At 41.4% G+C, this 19,191-nt stretch overlaps 3 protein-coding genes across 7 annotated transcripts in view; 1 reads left to right on the top strand and 2 right to left on the bottom strand.

Moving 5' to 3' along the window:
• FILIP1L (filamin A interacting protein 1 like) overlaps positions 1–19,191 on the top strand; it is a 388,439-nt gene that overhangs the window by 149,701 nt on the left and 219,547 nt on the right. The window lies entirely within an intron of this gene.
• Positions 1–19,191, bottom strand: part of CMSS1 (cms1 ribosomal small subunit homolog) — a 394,573-nt gene that overhangs the window by 228,059 nt on the left and 147,323 nt on the right. The gene's annotated exons all lie outside the window — the stretch shown is intronic.
• LOC132659897 (uncharacterized) overlaps positions 1–19,191 on the bottom strand; it is a 62,784-nt gene extending 43,593 nt beyond the window's left edge. The window contains exon 1 of the mRNA XM_060416601.1: positions 1–19,191. This exon is cut by the window's left edge and continues 17,851 nt beyond it. The gene's annotated coding sequence lies outside the window, so the exon portion shown is untranslated.

The raw sequence follows: 19,191 nt of genomic DNA, 5'->3' as shown, positions 1-19,191 counted from the left end.
ATTCCCAACCTGAGCTAAGTGCTCTTCATCACTGCACTGGCTAGGATGTGCTAAAACTATGTATTTGCATACGTGTTCCCCACTGGATCTCCAGGGCAGGAATGACGGCTCTCCAAAGAACATGCTTGGTACATAGGAGATAAATGCTTGGGATTACTCAGCTAAACGTAATCTTTTCCCTCTTCAAACACCGAAATACTGTGATGCATTTCTAACTCTCCCCAGGATGGTGGCACGTATCAACCTGTAAATCTCATTCTCCACCCCTTGTTAATACCAGTTAACTTTCTTGAGTACGCTGTGCCTCTTTCATTCTCTACACTGCTGAAAATGATGTATATAATGGACACTCAAGAAACAATGGCTGAATTGAGCTGAAATGAACAGAGAAAACATTCTCATATTATCCTTTTCTATCTCTGGAACCCTTTAGTGGCATTGTGTAGTCCAGGGCTGATTTTCCAGGTGTGTTTCTGCCTCAACCAAAGTCCCAAAGTGCTATCAAATGTGTTTTGACTGTCCTTCAAGATCTGGATAAATCCCAAGAGACTACCCTGATAGCATATATGCTGCTGCTGCTAAGTGCTTCAGTCGTGTCCAACTCTGTGGCACCCCATAGACGGCAGCTCACTAGGCTCCCCCGTCCCTGGGATTCTCCAGGCAAGAATACTGGAGTGGGTTGCCACTGCCTTCTCCAGACAGTGTATATAGAATCTCTCATTCATGTATACGGACTCTTGTATTTTCTCAATTCACACAAAATGGAGGAAAGATGGAACTCTTATGGAATAAAAATTCATTTGGCCACTGGATCACTATGTACCATATGTCCTCCTGCAATACATTGAATTCAGACTCATGACTTAAGTTCATTTCAAAAAAATGAATACTTGTATTTATTTCTCACAAGAAGCTTCATTCTCAATATACATAAAATGCTTTGAGCTCTCCATGAAAGGAATGACGTAAACACAGGACATTATTACTAACATTCTCCTCTAGATAACCTCATGAGCTAAGTATTAATGTCAGAGGGAATATTATTTTACAGGTGGGTAGGTCAGTCGACTTGCTCAGAGTCAAAGGTAGAAGTAAAAGCCAAGAACACACTCCAAGAGTCCTATGCTTATATTTATTGCCAGACCTAATCCAAGCTTTTCAGTAAGTGTTCCTTCTGGTGTGAAGAGAATCTACGGACTTTCTCTCTGCTTCTTTTGACTGTTTTTGCCCTATCCCTCTTTCCTTCTTATCAATTTTCCTTCTCAAAAGGGGATGCAATGGTCACCTAGCAGTCATCCAACCCCCAACCTGTGTAGCATGTGGTATAATGCAGAGGGCCTGTCAGGCTTACTCCATCTAACCTCTTATCCAGGGCTCCCAATCAAGGCAGCTCAGAGCTTTGCCAGCTTGAGTTAATTCAGTTCTAATAAATTGCTCTGTCGTGCAAGTGTGGCATGCTCCACTGCATTCATCCTTCAGTTACATCTCAGGCAGGTGGCCTGCATAAATTAACAGTGATCCCACTTTTCAAACAGCTTTTCAAATCTGACACACTACATTTATTAGGACAATTCTGACTAAGTCTATGAACTATTTTGATGGTCCCTGTACAATAGAAATCATTTATGGAGAAGTAGAAATCTGCTAGACTGAATTATATCTAGATCCATGCTCTCAAACTTTACATAGTCAAAAAAGTCACTGCTGTCTGGAAGGATGCAGGCCTTAGGCTGAGAAGGAAAAAGAATAAAAAGTGGAAAAAGTAAAGAAGATGAGAGGAACAACACTTTTCGTGGTAATAAACAACAACAAAAAACAACAAAAAAGCTGATAACTTGTTTCCTATATTTAAGGAGAGCTGCAGAAATTAAAATGTTAAAGTGCTATAGCTGATCAATGGTATGTTTAGATTCTGGGAGAAGGGCACACATATCATTTACTTATAAATTATTAAGGGCCCACTGTATACTTTACACAGGGGATACAAAGATAAATAGAAATGTGAACTATTACTATTCACCGAGATGGTAGCTTTAATTGCCATTAGGCATTTTTGTACACAACGGAAACAGAAAGGAGGGAAATTGAAAAGTCATTACGCCTTTGCTTGGTCTGTTTTGGAGAAGGAAATGGTGACCCACTCTAGTATTCTTGCCTGGAGAATCCCAGGGACAGAGGAGCCTAGCGGGCTATAGTCCAAGGGGTCGCAAACAGCCAGACATGACTTAGTGCCTGAGCATAGCATATTGTCTTTTTTAACCCCAATCCAAGTAGGCAGCACTGTCTAAGATGAAGATATGTAACCTAGAGACAACAGACTTGGTCTCACTGGGATAAACACCACATCCCTCCTTCCTGCTTGTTGGCACATGGTCATAATATCCACTGGTGTGCTGGTAAATGGTTAACAACTGGCTCTCTGGGAAAAAGTTGATTTGCTACATTTGTTGATTTCCATGGTGCAAATATTCCCATGATGGCTGATTTCAAGCTATCAACATGACATCACTGAATACAGAGCTGGGAAGAGAAGAGGCATAAATAACCTTGAGAGCACAGTGTAGTAAAATTATTAAGCGACGAGTTTCAGCAATCCTTAGCCCTGTTTGCAAGAATTTGCCCATTTATTTGAAGTTAAGATTTTTTAATTTTTAATAATGACTGTGCTTAACAAAGCTTGCTGCTGTGAGTCAGTAAGGGCCAGCTGCAGCATACCACTGGAATCATACCCTTGGCATGCCAGGGGCAGGGGCAGTGATCCAGATCCATGTTTACCAAAATGCTGTGCCTCGCTTCACTCCTTGCTGTCCTCTTCCCATCTTACCCCAAACCAAGATAAGAAACAGCTATTCCAGGTTCACTGTGCACTCTCTCCGCCCTCTTCTCTGCCTCCAACGACCTTCAATAATGTGTACCACCCTCCACGGGAAGAGAGCATCCCGGTGCTGAATAACAGACTGCATTTGCTGATCACTAGTAACTTTATAGGTGAAGGTGAAGTCGCTCAGTCGTGTCAGGCTCTTTGCGACCCCATGGACTGTAGCCTACCACACTCCTCCATCCATGAGATTTTCCAGGCAAGAACACTGGAGTGGGTTGTCATTTCCTTCTCCAGGGGATCTTCCTGACCCAGGGATCAAACCCTGGTCTCCCACATTGTAGGCAGACACTTTACCATCTGAGCTACCAGGGAGGTCCCATTAACTTTATAAACATTTGGCAAATGGGCTCTTATTATTACTGCTCTTCAATGCCCTTCCCTCCCTGTTTACAGTCTGATTCAAGATGCCAGCATATTTAAGTGGCACTTTCAAGGTTTAAAGGGAATCAGTATTCTTAGTATCAGCAGATTTTCAGTCAAAGTGTGATGGAGCATGCAGAAAGGAAGGGCCACTGGTGGGGGAACCTACTTCACTCCAGAAGATTTGCCCAGAGTTTGACCACTTTAACTCCCAACCCCTTTCAAGTTCCTAAGCCCAGCCTCTGCAGTCGGCTTAGGAGCCCTCTCAATCTACTTCTGAGATAAGAAACAATTTCTCTAAGGACTCATTTATCCTATAAACTGTGAAAATTTTATTTAGCTGTCTTAAGAGATATCATGGACAGATATCCCTATAAATAGCCATTTATCTGTTAAAATACAAAAGTATCCAGAAAAGTACCTGAGACAAATTCAGAGCTACAAATTTATTATTTTATCTCAGTTCTAAAGGTCTGGAAAATCAGTCACGACCCTCAAAGAACAAGGTCCTACATCCACAGAACACGTATGATGCTGGACGAAGCATGTGCCACGTACCTGACTGAGCAACACAGATAAATGCAACAGCCTGCACAGATAAAAATGAGTTCTAACCTTCCTTCTCTGATTAAAAAAATTATATAGTGCCCCCACAGATGAAGAATACAAGAAAGAAGGTCATGAACTGCTTAGCCTCAAAAGAAAAATAACTAACCCATGTATTTGCTGTTTCACAATTTAAGCTTATACCCTTAATCTCATGGTGGGGACTTAGTGATATGTTTGGATAGTAGGATTTATATTTTTTCACCACCACAGTGAGAAGCCCGCAACTACAGAGTAGCCATCACTCACTGCAACTAGGGAAAAAGCCGGTGAGCAACGACAAAGACCCAGTACAGTCAAAAATAAATTTCTTCAGAAAACATGGGTCCAAGTGATCTAATGTTAATTTTGGGAAGCCGTTTCCGACTGTTGCTGGAAACTCAGTGGATGAGAGAAGTGTACGAAGATAGGAAGATCTGATCCCTGGATCTGCTTGGCAGTGCCTGGGCCAGTGAGTACCCTTAGGGTCTCCTCGCTTTAGCTGCCCTTCAAAAGCCTTCATTTTTCACCTAATGTCCTAAATAAACATCACCCTTTTCTCTGTGAGCGAAATTGGGAAATACCAGGCTGGGAAGCACTAGCTTAGTGAATATTGGCTTCCTATGGGTGCTTGGCACAAACCCAGGTCACTGCAAGAACTTGACTCATTAGCTGTGTCAGCATGTCACGGTGCGAAGAGCTGAGGTGGGAATAAAACTTGGGTTGTGGCTCAGGCTTCCTCACTGCTGAGCCCTGATGCCTTAGCAAATCACTTTAAATGTCAGGACCTCAACTGCTTCAGCTGTAACATAAGCTGACTGGCGTAGATCCCTGTGATGTTGAGCACCATATACCTTGTACTGGGCTAGGTGCGGGAGGGGGAAACTTAGAGGAGACACAGACCCTGCCCCTGATCTTAAGGAAGCTGCAATCAGCTAGAGATAAGATCATTAATAAAGATAAACAGCAATGAGTAAATATAAAATCTAGCTGAACTATAATGAGTTTTGAGGCCTGAGAATTATCATGGCTTATAATACCTCAATGGCATTTTCCACTGGGCATATAAATCTATAGAGTAAAATTTGCATCACAGACTAGTCTATGACCTCTCATTTTATTTTGTCATGCAACAGAATAAACAGCATGTTCAAATATTCAAACATGTGCTCCAAGATTACAAAGTCACGTGAACTTAAAAGATCAGCTTCACCTTGGCTGTACCTAGGAGTTCTGACCTGACCTATCTAACATTTTCATTATGACATACTTTAATTAAGTTATTAACAGACTGGTATATGTTCAGATAACACTGACCAAGTCAAGGATGAGTGTCAAGAGTCCTCTTCTGAAAAAAATTTCAAACATTTTAAACATCCTGTTCATGGAACATTCGTCCTTTCATGCAATTGCTCCCGCCTCACTTCTTTCTGGACCCAGAGATCCCAATCCCTCCACTGGATCCTTACGTACCAGCCCAACACCTACTTTCACATCTTTTCCTATCCAGCACAGGCTCGATGCTTCATCACTTCAACCTCTCTCTTACTTATTTTCATCCCTTCTGTCCCCAAGAAACACTTGTCTGCACATATTCAACATGAAATCAATCCGTTTAACAAAGAAATTATGCATGCTTGAAAACTGGGACAGCTATACATTCATGGTTACCAGCATGGCCTGGCCTGGGAATTCTGTATCCTTAGAATTAAGGGTATTTCAAACTTTCTCTGGTTTACTGTTACCCTAATTCTCCTACCCTCCCTAGGCAGGCTAAACCCTCTTTGAAAGTGGCAGGAGGCAGGGAGGTCAACTGAGGTTGCAGGCAACCATAACTTCTAGTGAGACACATTCAGGGCCAACCCCTGAATGCCATCAGGAGAGTGGTCTCCTCCATACAGTAGTGCCTGTGGATTAGGTATGAAATGTGGAGTTATGAATACTTGCTCTGTTTATTCTGGTCATGACCACATCAGCAAGTGTGTGTGGTTGTGACCATCAACAGCGGGCAGGAGCCATTTCCACAGATGTTTTGAATTGTGGGGGCTTCCTTTACCTAGAACTTACGTCTTTCTCCACATGTTCTTAGGGCTTGAAATCAAATCCTAGCTCTGCCACTTAGCTTTCTATTCTGTGGTAAGTTATTTAAACTCTCTGTATCTAGGGATAATACTTAACTTGTAGAGTTAATGTGGGCATCAAATTTGTTACTATTAACAGGGCCAAGCGCATACTAATATAGAAGTGTTTGCTATGATTACCCTTGTTGTCCTGTGTATAACAGTCATCCAGATTTTCTCATAGTCATTAGAATGTTACAACTGTGTTATCTCTTTCCTCCTCTTGTTTCTCCAAATCCAGTTAGAGAAATGGTCTTGCTACTGAAAGATCCATACCTATCTAATCTTGATGATTGATGACATTCTTTCTCTAACAACAAAACATAATACACAAAATATTTCCAAACCTGTATGACCTCATACAGAACCTGTTATGTTCCCATAGTTGTTGGGTAACCGAGAGAACAATAAATAGTCTTCGTAATCAGGACAATCTCTCCTGTAATGTCTGATTCCATCCCCCTACCCTTCCATCTGTTAGCTCTGCTTTCTGCTTCCAGCACTTATGCATTTTCATCTCCACTCACTACCTCCCCATTTACTGCCTTACCTGAACGGAACTACTCTCCCTTCCCTGAACCCCTATTCAGCATTTCCAGCAAGCTGGTTCTCATTCACACTGCTTCCTTGGGACAATCCTTGTACTCTTCTGGACTTCAATTACACAATGCCTCACCAGAGAACTTTCCTTGACAAGTTCAATCTCCAATCAGCAAGGCTGAATTTGGTGCTCCTCCTATAGCCCTTATCACTCTATAATTAATTAGACCAGAAGTTCCCTAAGAGCAGAGATCACAACGGCTTCCCTAGTTTCTGCATCTAACATATACATAGTTTGTACTCTACAAATGGACAAATGAACTATAATGTAATACTTGCACACACGCATGGATGTGTGACACCTAAAAAGGGAATGGGGCACGATCACTGTCATTGTCTTCAAACACCTACAAATATCATGGAAGAAGAACAATTCTTTTCTGTAGCTTCAGAGAGAGACATCCAGAGTAACACTGTAGACTCTGGGCAGTCACATGTCAAAACAATACAACAAACAACTTTCTAAAATGTCAAGCATGAGACACTCTAGTCAGTATTCAGCTGCATATAGTTGGACAGGTTTATGTAGGAGCTGGCAAAATGAACTGGGTGATGCCTAGTCTCCTTGCAACTTAAGACTCTGACTCACAAAATTCTACTTTGGGCACCTGGGCATGCATGTGTAGGATAAGAGTCATGCTGAACATATAAAGGAGATCAAAGGTTACATATTAATGTTACCACAAGACTGCCACACCATGGAGTACTGGGCAAAGGAATAGTCGGAGAAGTTTAAATAAAACAAAGTAATCCAACCCAAAGCCAGCATTCCAACCCAGGGGACAAGCCTGGAGAGGGGCAAAGCCAGGTCCCCTGGGGCATTCTCCACACCACCTCCCTCATCCTGGAGGAGGCAATTTAACTTTACAACTTTCGAGAAACTTCCCATTAGAAGTGGTTTTAACTTTAGATTTATTGCATTTTCCAAGGTTACGTCATTTGGGCTGTGCACACTCCAGAGTGACTCCAGGGGCTACACTGTAAACTGTTACAATAAATATTAACGAAGAGTAGGCCTGATAAAACCTGTAATCTACACACACGCACCCACACAAAAAGGGACTTTTCACCTTATATGGTTACTTTAAAAAATTGACGCTTTTTCCGTTCCACTTTGTTGGTCTGCCAAACACACAGAGTACATCTACTTTAAAAACACCAATTAAAAATATTAACAACACAAAAATACATAAACCGTGGTTCAGAGCCAAGGACACATAAATCGACATGGATTCAGATGGTAAGTAAACATAAAATGAGTAACAGAAACTACGACATCATCCAAAAGGAAGCAGGAACAATAGCCCTACAAGCACAAGCGAGCCTTCCCGCCCCCCACCCCCACCCTCAGTACTCCAACTCTCCCACTCCAGAGGGCACGGCAATGATTACAAGGCAGGCAAAATGACTGCATGAGGGAGGGAATGAGGAAAGACCTGTAGGAGGTGGGGAAGAAAGCAGACGCAACCTCATTTCACACTGTAACCTTGGACAGCCCCATGGGCTTTTTTACTCCTTCCTAGAAGCACTGTATCCGAAGTGCTCAAAACCTCAAACACTAGGGTGGTGTAACGGAGAAGCAGCCGTGGAGAGAAAGCTGGGTTGGAGTTACAGTCTTTGGACTGGCATTACTATTATCATCTAGTTCCTGTCACTTACCGTTTCTAAGCCTTGTTGTTGTTCAGTCACTCAATCATGTCCAGCTCCTTGCGCCCCCATAGACTGTAGCATGCCAGGCTTCCCTATTCTTTGCTATTCCTCATCTTTAAAATGGGGATCCTAAACCTACCTCATTACAACCTTGATAGGAATAACTAAAACCAGATATGCAAAGGTGAAGAATCTAGCTAGAAAAATGCAAATTCCTCAATGATTCCATTTGTCTGTTCAAACAGAAAAGAACTATTTCCCTCTCTGGTACCTGACAGGTTGAGCTATCACTATTTTTCCAAAACTGAACTCAGCCCAGGACAGAGTGAAGCTCATCAGTATAATACGAGAGGCATGATGCTACACACGTTGCAGACAATTAATGTGTGATGATAGGAGAGAGCCAGAAGATGAAAGGAGAAGGAAAGAACTAGGCATAATCCCAACACTTCTTTCTGCAAGAGGAACAGACATGAACCCTCAAGGGTTCCCTTGTACTTCTTAGGGGTGGTCTGAGTCTTACTACTACCACAGTGCATGAGCTTGAGGTCTTGGCCAGAGAACCATGCTCAATGTTCATAATCTTACTGTTAGGTAGTTCTAAAAGAAGTCATATTAGTACAATTCTTTCCTTTAATTGTTCTCTACACAATTATCCCAGACCCTCTGGGAGTTAATCTGGAAGCTCACTGGAGACTCACTACTATTCTATCTCTGGAGTCTGTTAGAAATAAATGTTTCTATTAAATCTAATTTTGTTTCTTCCATCTCTAAAGCTTCTTTATGGGCTGTAGCATTTTGATCTATGGATTACTAAATTCAATTTATCAGTCAGGAAGAGAAATTTTACATGTGGAAAACTAAGGCTTGGGAAAGTCCAGAGAATTAATACAGCCCCTATAATGAATTAGGACTACCTGAACATTTATACAATATATTTTTAAAAATTATGATCATATCCTAATATGCTTTCTAGTTAGATTAGATTTATCATATATTCTTTTTAAAAAGCACTATTTCTCTCTTTTCAAAATTGAACTATAGTTGATTTACAATGCTATATGAGTTTCAGGTGTACAGTAAAGGGATATACACACATATCTATTTTTTTCAGATTTTTTTTCATTGTAGGCTATTACAAGATGAGTATAGTGCCCTGTGAATAACATATTCCAGTAATTTATCTGACAGAAAAAAAAGATGAAATGTTTATTAAGGCATGATAATTTGCTATACTACTACTCTTGAGATCTCAGTAATGCTGAGGTCATTATCCCCATCTCGCAGATAAAAAAGACTATATCTGATGACTTCCCACTGCCTTAAGCAAAAAGGAACCAACTCCCTAAGATGATACTGCTACTGTTAAGTCACTTCAGTCGTGTCCGACTCTGTGCGACCCCACAGACGGCCGCCCACCAGGCTCCCCCGTCCCTGGGATTCTCGAGGCAAGAACACTGGAGTGGGTTGCCATTTCCTTCTCCAATGCATGAAAGTGAAAAGTGGAAGTGAAGTTGCTCGGTCGTGTCCGACCCTCAGCGACCCTATAGACTGCAGCCTTCCAGGCTCCTCAATCCATGGGATTTTCCAGGCAAGAGGACTGGAGTGGGGTGCCATTGATAGGTTAGTCCCAAAGAATGGCTCCCTCTCCAGTTTATTCTGGCATCTTCCCCTGTTCCCTCCAGGCCTCCTCTGTATCTTGAGCCCCTCCATAACCTGCTCTTCAGTTCCTGAACGAGCTCTGCTGGTTCCTGCCTCTAGGCTTTACTCTGCCCCCAGCAATCTCCTTCCTCTGCACAGACACCAAGATTCCAATGAAGCTTCACTTCAGGATTCTCTGAAATGCTATCTCAGTCTCCCATGCTCCATGGCAACTTCCCCTAGGGACCCCTCCGACTCTTCTGTGGCACCTGCAACATGGCACAGTCCTTCTTGGTACAAAACCCTCTCCATTCTGTTAACTTCTATGAAAGCAAGGGTGGAGTCCTATGGAAGCACTTTTCTGCTGGGCCTCAGTGACACACGCTTTGTCAAGCTTGCTGTGATGAGCCCTAGTTCTACATAGTCATGACTCTGCCCAAGTAGGGCAACACACTCTGGGTGAAAACAGTTACACACAGTGAAAACACACTCTGGGTAGCTGACTGTTTTCCTCTTTTGTTATTATTCCCCAAATTCAAATCAAACCTTCTTCATTCTGCTTCGAACAAGGAAACACCAGACTTATAGGGTATGGGGAAAACGAGGTCAAAGGGGCACATGACAGTTTTGTAAAAGAAAGAGGGAGAATGGCATGCAGGCTGACCACTATAGCTTCACTTTCAGGTCAAGGACTGAATAGGTTTGGAGAGGTTCACGGATGGCCCCAAAGTGAGGGCATTCCAACTATACGGTACAGAAAAGTGATTAAAAGACTGCTTTGTTCCTTACAGACTTCTGACGATATCATGACACAGAAACTTAATGAGGATCTTGTATACATATGCAAATACATAAATTTTATGCTGATATTTCAAAAAATGTCATAACTGTGAAAAACCAGAACACTCTGACTCAAAGTGTTGGTTGGGTTGGCCTTTCTTCAACTAGATACTTTCTGTTAGTGCTTAGAATGTGTGGAAATCAGAATTTTGAAGAATACACGGCTTTGCATAAAATGCATGTGGTTCATTCATGACTTTTACTGCTTTCCATACTTTCTCACTGGCTTGGCCTTTTGCTTCTATTAACATCCTGCTGCCAAATGAGATCACTCTAACGAATATTTTTAAGTCACTACTCTGTTTTATACATTATCTTTTGTTGTACTGTTGTTCAGTTGCTAAGTCATGCCTGACTCTTTCAACCCAATGGACTGCAGCATGCCAGGCTTCCCTGTCCTTCATTCTCTCCTGGGGTTTGCTCAAACTCACGTCCATTGCATTAATGGTGTATACCTTCTAAAAAATAAACTTACAAATATAAACACAAGTCTTATTTTTCTTATAGAGGAGAGTATGTTAAGGGCTGGTTTTAGAAAAGACAGAGGAACCAAAGATCCAAAAAGCAAGAGAGTTCCAGAAAAACATTTATTTCTGCTTTATTGACTATGCCAAAGTCTTTGACTGTGTGGACCACAATCAACTGTGGAAAATTCTGAAAGAGATGGGCATACCAGATCACCTGACCTGCTCTTGAGAATCTGTATGCAGGTCAGGAAGCAACAGTTAGAACTGGACATGGAACAACAGACTGGTTCCAAATAGGAAAAGGAGTACTTCAAGGCTGTATATTGTCATCCTGCTTATTTAACTTCTATGCAGAGGACATCATGAGAAATGCTGGGCTGGAGGAAGCACAAGCTGGAATCAAGATTGCTGGGAGAAATATCAATAACCTCAGATATGCAGATGACACCACCCTTATGGCAGAAAGTGAAGAAGAACTAAAGAGCCTCTTGATGAAAGTGAAAGAGGAGAGTGAAAAAGCTGGCTTAAAGCTCAACATTCAGAAAACGAAGATCATGGCATCTGGTCCCATCACTTCATGGCAGATAGATGGGGAAAAGTGCAAACAGTGGCTGACTTTATTTTGGGGGGCTCCAAAATCACTGCAGATGATGATTGCAGCGATGAAATTAAAAGACGCTTACCCCCTGGAAACAAAGTTGTGACCAACCTAGACAGCATATTCAAAAGCAGAGACATTACTTTGCCAACAAAGGTCCATCTAGTCAAGGCTATGGTTTTCCAGTGGTCATGTATGGATGTGAGAGTTGGACTGTGAAGAAAGCTGAGCACCGAAGAATTGATGCTTTTGAACCGTGTTGTTGGAGAAGACTCTTGCGAGTCCCTTGGACTGCAAGGAGATCCATCCAGTCCATTCTAAAGGAGATCAGTCCTGGGTGTTCATTGAAAGGACTGATGTTGAAGCTGCAACTTCAAAACTTTGGCTACCTGATGTGAAGAGCTGACTCATTGCAAAAGATCTTGATGCTGGGAAAGATTGAGGGCAGGAGGAAAAAGGGATGACAGAGGATGAGATGGTTGGAAGGCATCACCAACTCGATGGACATGGGTTTGGGTGGACTCCAGGAGCTGCTGATGGACAGGGAGGCCTGGCATGCTGTGGTTCATCGAGTCGCAGTCGGACATGACTGAGCGACTGAACTGATACGGATACTGATGTTAAGGGGAAATGGGTGAGTGGAAAATGACACCAAGATTTCTAGCCTGGATAGCTGTGGAAAGAGCATAATTAAATCCACCTAGAAGCTTGGGCTGGAACATGAAGACCAAGAGGAGTTTCCTGGATCTGGAAATTCAGAAGCCACTGGTGAGGACAGGAGCCACATGACAAATAGGCGGGTGGGAAGTTAAGAGGCTAAAAGAATGAGGTCACAAAATACGAAGACAGGAGATAAACTGGCAGTTAGCTATGGGAGCAGTGAAAGCTAAGATATTAGAAAAAAGGGTACATAAGGGAAAGGAGGTATCTGAGGGGCAAGATTCCAGAGGTGATGCCTATGATCCAAAGCTCAGATGAGGATAAGAATTTGGAAACCAAGAGGAATATTCTTTTAGGACAGGAAAAGAAGAAAATGTCTAAAGAGGAGAGGCTTTGAAGGCAGAGAACTGGACAAGACAGGTGAGGGAGTGAGCAGAAGGAAGGCAGTGGGAAGAATGGAAAAGATGTGAACTCATAGTTTAGCAATGAGACAGATTCCAGCAACAAGGAAAGAATGAACCTATCATTGATAGTAGGGGTCCATAGAAGCTGGAAGTTTAAAAACATGTTCTTTAAGTCAGTCAGTCAGTTGGTGAATGAACATTTACTGAGCAACTCCACAGGTGCACGCACCGTGCAGCCATAGCCAGGAATTACTCCAGGGTCCAGTTGGGAAGTCAGGTAAGAACACAAACCATAAGGCAATGTAGCAAGCTCTTTGTTAGAGGTCAACATAGGATACATGGGAGAAGGGAGAAGATGCATTTAATCCAGGGGTATAGTTTCCTAGAGGGGGAGTTGCAAATTATTAAAACAGTCCTATCTATAAAACTGTTGAGAATGAAAGATGGGCCATTGGGAACTTCATCTCCTTCCTGGATATACTAATGAGGAAGGTATATAACCATACCCCATGTGAAATCAAGTAATTCCACACATCAGCACTGAGGGATCTTGACCATCGGTGCTTGAGGATGTAATTTCATGATCACCAATAAGTTAAACTGATGGAGTTCCTTAGGATCATGATCAAAACAAAAACTTTCACAGACTTTCCCAAGCAACAGAGTGTCTGGCTGTGGCTGAATATCTTGTTAGAGTTCTCAAACTTGGCTGGAAACTGTTCTGGGGAGCTGGCTTCCTGATTCATCTTGGGCTACTAAATTCCAGTTTAATAATTACTTGTATTCTATTATTCCCTGGAGCCAAGCACAAAGCAAATATTTTCTTAAATACCTTTGCTAAAAAAATCAATTATCTGGCTTTTGTTTCCATCTTAAAATGCTGTAGGTATCTTATCTTTCCATGAGAAACAAATACTCCCAAAGTCCTCACTGTTTATACTACTTGTCATTTACAACTCTGAAAATCAAAGTCAGCACTCAGCTTTGTTAATGGGCTCTGTTCAATCCTCTGTTGGAGCAAACCACACCTTTACTGTGGAAAGCACTGGAGGTTCGACTTCTAATTCCTTAAAGGAAAACATAGTCCATTGCTCCAATGGTACAGTTTCAGAACTGGAAGAAACCTCAAAGCCACTTGTGTAATTGCTTAGGTGATGAAGGACAAATTACCCAGTGCTTGATCTAACTTTTTGTTTTAAATGAGGGAAGACACCCTTTCATTTACCATTAATATAATACAATGTTTGTAATACTGAGATAGTGGAATAGCAGGATTTTTCTATTCAAAGTGATTCTGCCTTTGCTGTGCTAAATTAATTATAGCTAACATTTATTGAGGGCTTATTATGCGCCAGGCACTACGCTAAGCACTTTACAAGAATTATTACATTTTGTCCTGAGAGACTGATGCCATTATTGTTCTTATTTTTACAGTGAGGAAACTGAGGCTTAGAGAACTTAAGGGTTAGAGCTCCTATTCCGAGTTTGCCATTAACTGATGTGTGACTGTCGTCGGGTTACCTAAACTCACATGTCTGTGAGTAAACTGGGAATAATTTATGATACCTACTTCACAGGGTAGATGGGAGGATTACATAGCATACCAGCCCAAAGCACACCTGCCATGAATCCTTTTCCTTCTTGGAGGGACTGTTGGGGGTACTAGAAAGAATCTGGGCTGTGGAATCAGATCTGGGCACAAAGCCCAGCTCTGCTTCTTGTTAGGATATGTGATACTGGGCATGTACTTCACTTCTCTGACCCTCAGTTTCCTCATCTATAAAACATGAAGACAATACCTCATGAAGTTACTGAAGGATCAAGTGAGATAATCTCTCACAAAGAGCTTGCTTAGCCTCAGGCTGCTACAAACAGCGATGCCATCTCCTTTTCTTCTTTGAGGGTCACATAGTAACTCTCTTAAGAGCACGACAAAACTGAGGAATGTGACTTCTAAGAAGACTGCAGGGGAGGTTTAAGAGAACTATTATGTGGGGAAGGATGCACTGGTCAACCACAGAGTGGGTCAGTAGAAGGTGTTCCTTGTTGCCCTCTGATTCCAGCATCGGCAGGTTATCTGGGCATCAAAGAGGAGACAGGAGTCCCCATAAAAGGGTATAACTGAACAAGCTAGCTAATTGCTCACATGGACTGCTTCAGGCAGTTCTCTATCAACATCAGTGGAATTCTTAGGAAGGCTCTCACTGTGATTTCACATCTATGAAAAGCACATTTCAGCAGAAATGATGAGTAAGAAGTGTTTCAAAGATATTTATAGCATCTTCTTATGAGCAGGACAACTGGAATAGACACCTATAAAGTCACCTTAGACAAGACTGGTTGGATTTGATTTATTCTTTAGAAATATAGAAATTTAGGACCCTACTCAGAGGTAATATGGCCCACTATGTCATGATACAGACACACATCAACTGCCATCTTCCTGGGACACAATTTTTATACAACTTCAATCTAGATAAAAGGATGTAAAGATATCTACACTTCAAATGACTCTCAGAACTTCTACACCAAAAACATTACTTCATCCTTTAGAACCTTGCTAGTTACCTGATTTCTTAACCCGTGGTAGATCTAAAAGCAAAAACCAGATACAGGAAGGTAGAAGCAGATTGAGAGGAGCAAATAAATGACTGGTTATAATATGATACAGAGGAGGCAGAAAACAAAATAAAAATTTAATACTTCAGTTGCTGTTCATGTAACTAACAGTGAATTTCAAATAAGCAGGAAAGTATGGCTTTACCTTTAAAAATATCTATCAAACTTTATTTTTTAAAAAATTTCTGGCACTTGACAGTGTAGACAGTTGCGGGAAAACCCATCTTTGCCAACAACCTGGTTTAATGACAAAAACCAACTCAATAAAATATTATTCTGGATTCTTTCTAAACCAACCTATAATTCTCTTGCCCATTTTGGGAATATATTTCTATAGCGTATATTTTGCCACTGTGCGGCAGAAAATCAATTTAAAATATAAAGATTAACGTCCTCAACCACCTCAAATTAAATTCAAATTAAATACATGAGAAAAAATTTCTTGTATTTCCCCTTAGGAATATTAATGAGCAATTTAATAAACAGCATTAAGTGTTTCTCTGTTTTCTTCCTTCTTCATTCAAAACTAGTAAATAAAGATGTAAGGGAATCTGGGGTGGCAAGGGGAAAATTGTGCTTTTTCTATAGCTCTCTTATGTGTGTATGTGAGTTTAAAAAGCAGTGTATCCATTTCTGCAACAACTGTGACATAGTGTTTTCTAGCACCAGAAGTTTAAGAAACTGAGAAAATAAATGATCCATTTCATTTGGCTTTTATTCCACAATGACCAAACCAACCATGAATGAACTCCACATAGATCCTAAATTCTTTACACAGGTTCTAAGAGTCGAAATTTCTGGGCTGTGTGTAGGATGAGCCGGAAAATTCTTTTGTTTCCAGGATTTGAAAAGAAAGAATGACTACTCAAGAACAGATGAGGAAAATGCTCAAATTCTGTAGTGCAATACTATAACCTGCTCTTTATGAAAACACTTTAGACAGCTAGCTAAAGCCAAAAAGAATTCCACTGAAATTGTCCTAGTTTGTTTAAGACACAGATTTTGTGGCCAGAGACTATATCAGATGTCAAATAGAAACTGCCCCTTATTTAATCAATGGGGGGGTGGGGGTGGGGGGGACAGGAGACAACGGCCTGTGAAACAGCCTAGCTCTCACAGTCCTGGTGCTGTCCACGCCACATCTACCTCATCTATTTAACAGCTCCACCAGCGGCTCTAGGTCTTATGCATAGTCACACATATCCTGCAGGAACAAATAAAGACCTTGTGAATAACTTTCTTCTAAGGGGGTGGAGAGTCATTCTTTCAGACTGACTTATTTGTAGGTTCCTTCATGATGGCTTCATAATATCATCTACAGCAGGGGTCAGCAAAAACAGCAAACCATGGCTGTTTCTGTCAATGAAGTTTTACTGAAACACAGCCATGGCCACACATTTGTTGTCCACTTAGTGACTGGATGTCATTAGGAAACAGATGTCATGTAGCCAACCAAGCTCAATATAGTGGGGGGTGTGTGGTGGGTGAAGCAGCAGGAAGAAAGAGTACCATGTCAGCACTTGTCATTGCTTTTCCCCATCTTTCTCCATTTCATATCCAACTGCTTTGAAACACCTGAATTCTGCTAGGTCAAGTCTGTGAATCTGGCCAGAAAGATTGGACTAAAAATCTGGTCCTTTGATGAGGAAACAAACACATTCAGTTATTCAGTAAGTCGTTCAAGAAACTGAGTACATACTATGAGCAAAGCGCCAGGGACATAACGACGAGCAAACATACCATGTCTGTATTCATGGAACTCACAGCTCAGTAGGGGAGGCCAAAATTCTCTAGCTAATACAGAGGTATATAAAATTGCTGTTTTAATTGGTATAAGAAAGAGGTCATAGTGCCACTGAAGTGTCTAACAGGGTCATGACCTAGTCAGAAAGGTCAGGGAGGGCTTCCTCAGGAACCCTCACCAGAGCTGAAGGTGGAGGGCTGAGATGGAAGAGCTAACTGGGTGCCGAACAGAGCGAAGGCGTCCAAGCGGAGAGCACAGGGCGGGCCTGGAGGTGGGGGGAGAAAGGTGTACTAAGTGGCCAGCATATTCGGAGCAGAAAGAGTGAAGAAGGGAGGAGAATGAGGTGAAGTTGTAGGCCAGATCAAGCATGGCCTTGGAAGTCCTATTAACAAGTTGTGAGTTAACCAGGGTTAAACCTAGTGATTCCTGGGTGACAGTCTTTATCCCTTGGGCCATTCTGTTTTCCTGACCAGCTAGTGTTTTTCTCCTTTTCCCACTTCTTTCTCCCTTCCTTCTTTTTAAAATCCTGAGCCAAAAGACACTCTATTTTGAATATTCACTTGTCTTCATCATATTCAATGGGCATAAAAAAGGGGGGAGGGGACAAGATAGTAAAGAACTTACTTGCACATCTTTAGTACAATGCTATGTATCAACTATACCTCAAAAAAACAGAAAAATATTAAGATAAGTTGAAAAACAAAAACAAGAATTTACTCAGGAGCTTTCTGTGACTATATTAATAATACATAAAGGGAACTATGTGGGCTACCTCCGTCACTCTTTCTAATTGGGGAGGTGAGTGGGTAGGAATATTCATCTAGCCATGGGCTGCTTGTGCTGGGAACAGCAAATTTTAAAACTTCAATTATACAGTTTGATGAATAGTACTTTGTAGCTGAAAGGCAAAGAAAGGCACCAGAGGAGACTGAAAATAGGAGGTAATACCAAAAAGAGAAAAGAATTCTGGGAACAAGGTATCTGCACATGGCTCAGTCACTTAGTAACTGTTTGATCCTGGGCAAGCTACTTAATTTTTCTGATTTCTAGATTCCCCATTTGTAAAAATGAGAATAATCAGGTGTCCACCACAGAGTGGTTATGAGGATTAAGTCAGATAATGTAAAGGTATCTAACAGGGCTTTCCAGGTAGTGCTAGTGGTAAGAACCTGCCTGCCAGTGCAGGAGACATAAGACACGGGTGCAATCCCTGGCTCGGGAAGATCTCCTGGAGGAGGGTATGACACCTCACTCAGTATTCTTGCCTAGAGAATCCCATGGACAGAGGAGCCAGATGGGCTATGGTCCACAGGGCTGCACACAGTTGGACATGGCTGAAGTGACTTAGCACACAGACATGCATGCAAAGGTTTCTAATACGTAGTATGAGAGAAACTAGGGTAAGTGCTAATAGAAGATACAGATAAGGAAGTAAAGGTGGAAAAAGTTTTATCTGTAGTTATAGTACATGGCTTCCTTGTTGGTTTATAGTGCTTTGTAACCTTTACCATCTTTTGTTGTCTAATCTCGTGACTGAAAATGACTAATACCTTAAAATGACCATAGCCCCAATTCTACTAAGCAGGTAAAAAACAAACAAACCATAAAGTCAAAGGTTGAAATGTATCTTTGGTTATGGAATTGACTTATTATGGACGTATTTATAAATTAAAAAATAGCAACAACAAAACTCAGTCTGACACCTCCCCTACTTCATAACGTGTGCATATGCTGCCATGTACCATAACTACAGAGAAGACTTTTTCCACCTTTACTTTCCTATCGGTATCTTCTATTACCACTTACCCTGGTTTCTTTGTCCCATAATATATATCAGAAATAGACTTTACTATCAGGAAAGAAAGAAAATAATATCTGCATACGCAGCTGGTAAGAATGTCACTGGTAGTCACTGTGGTTGACTTTAAGGTACCATTATCAAAGGAAATTATTATTTCTACATATGAAATCAGTCTTACTCTGATTCTTAGAACTCAGCAGAACTAAAAAGTAAAAATTATG

Source organism: Ovis aries, chromosome 1 (genome assembly GCF_016772045.2).
Source record: "Ovis aries strain OAR_USU_Benz2616 breed Rambouillet chromosome 1, ARS-UI_Ramb_v3.0, whole genome shotgun sequence".
NCBI lineage: Eukaryota > Metazoa > Chordata > Mammalia > Artiodactyla > Bovidae > Ovis > Ovis aries.
The sequence above is the reverse complement of the archived record's forward strand: the minus strand, read 5'-3'. Positions and strand labels throughout refer to the sequence as shown.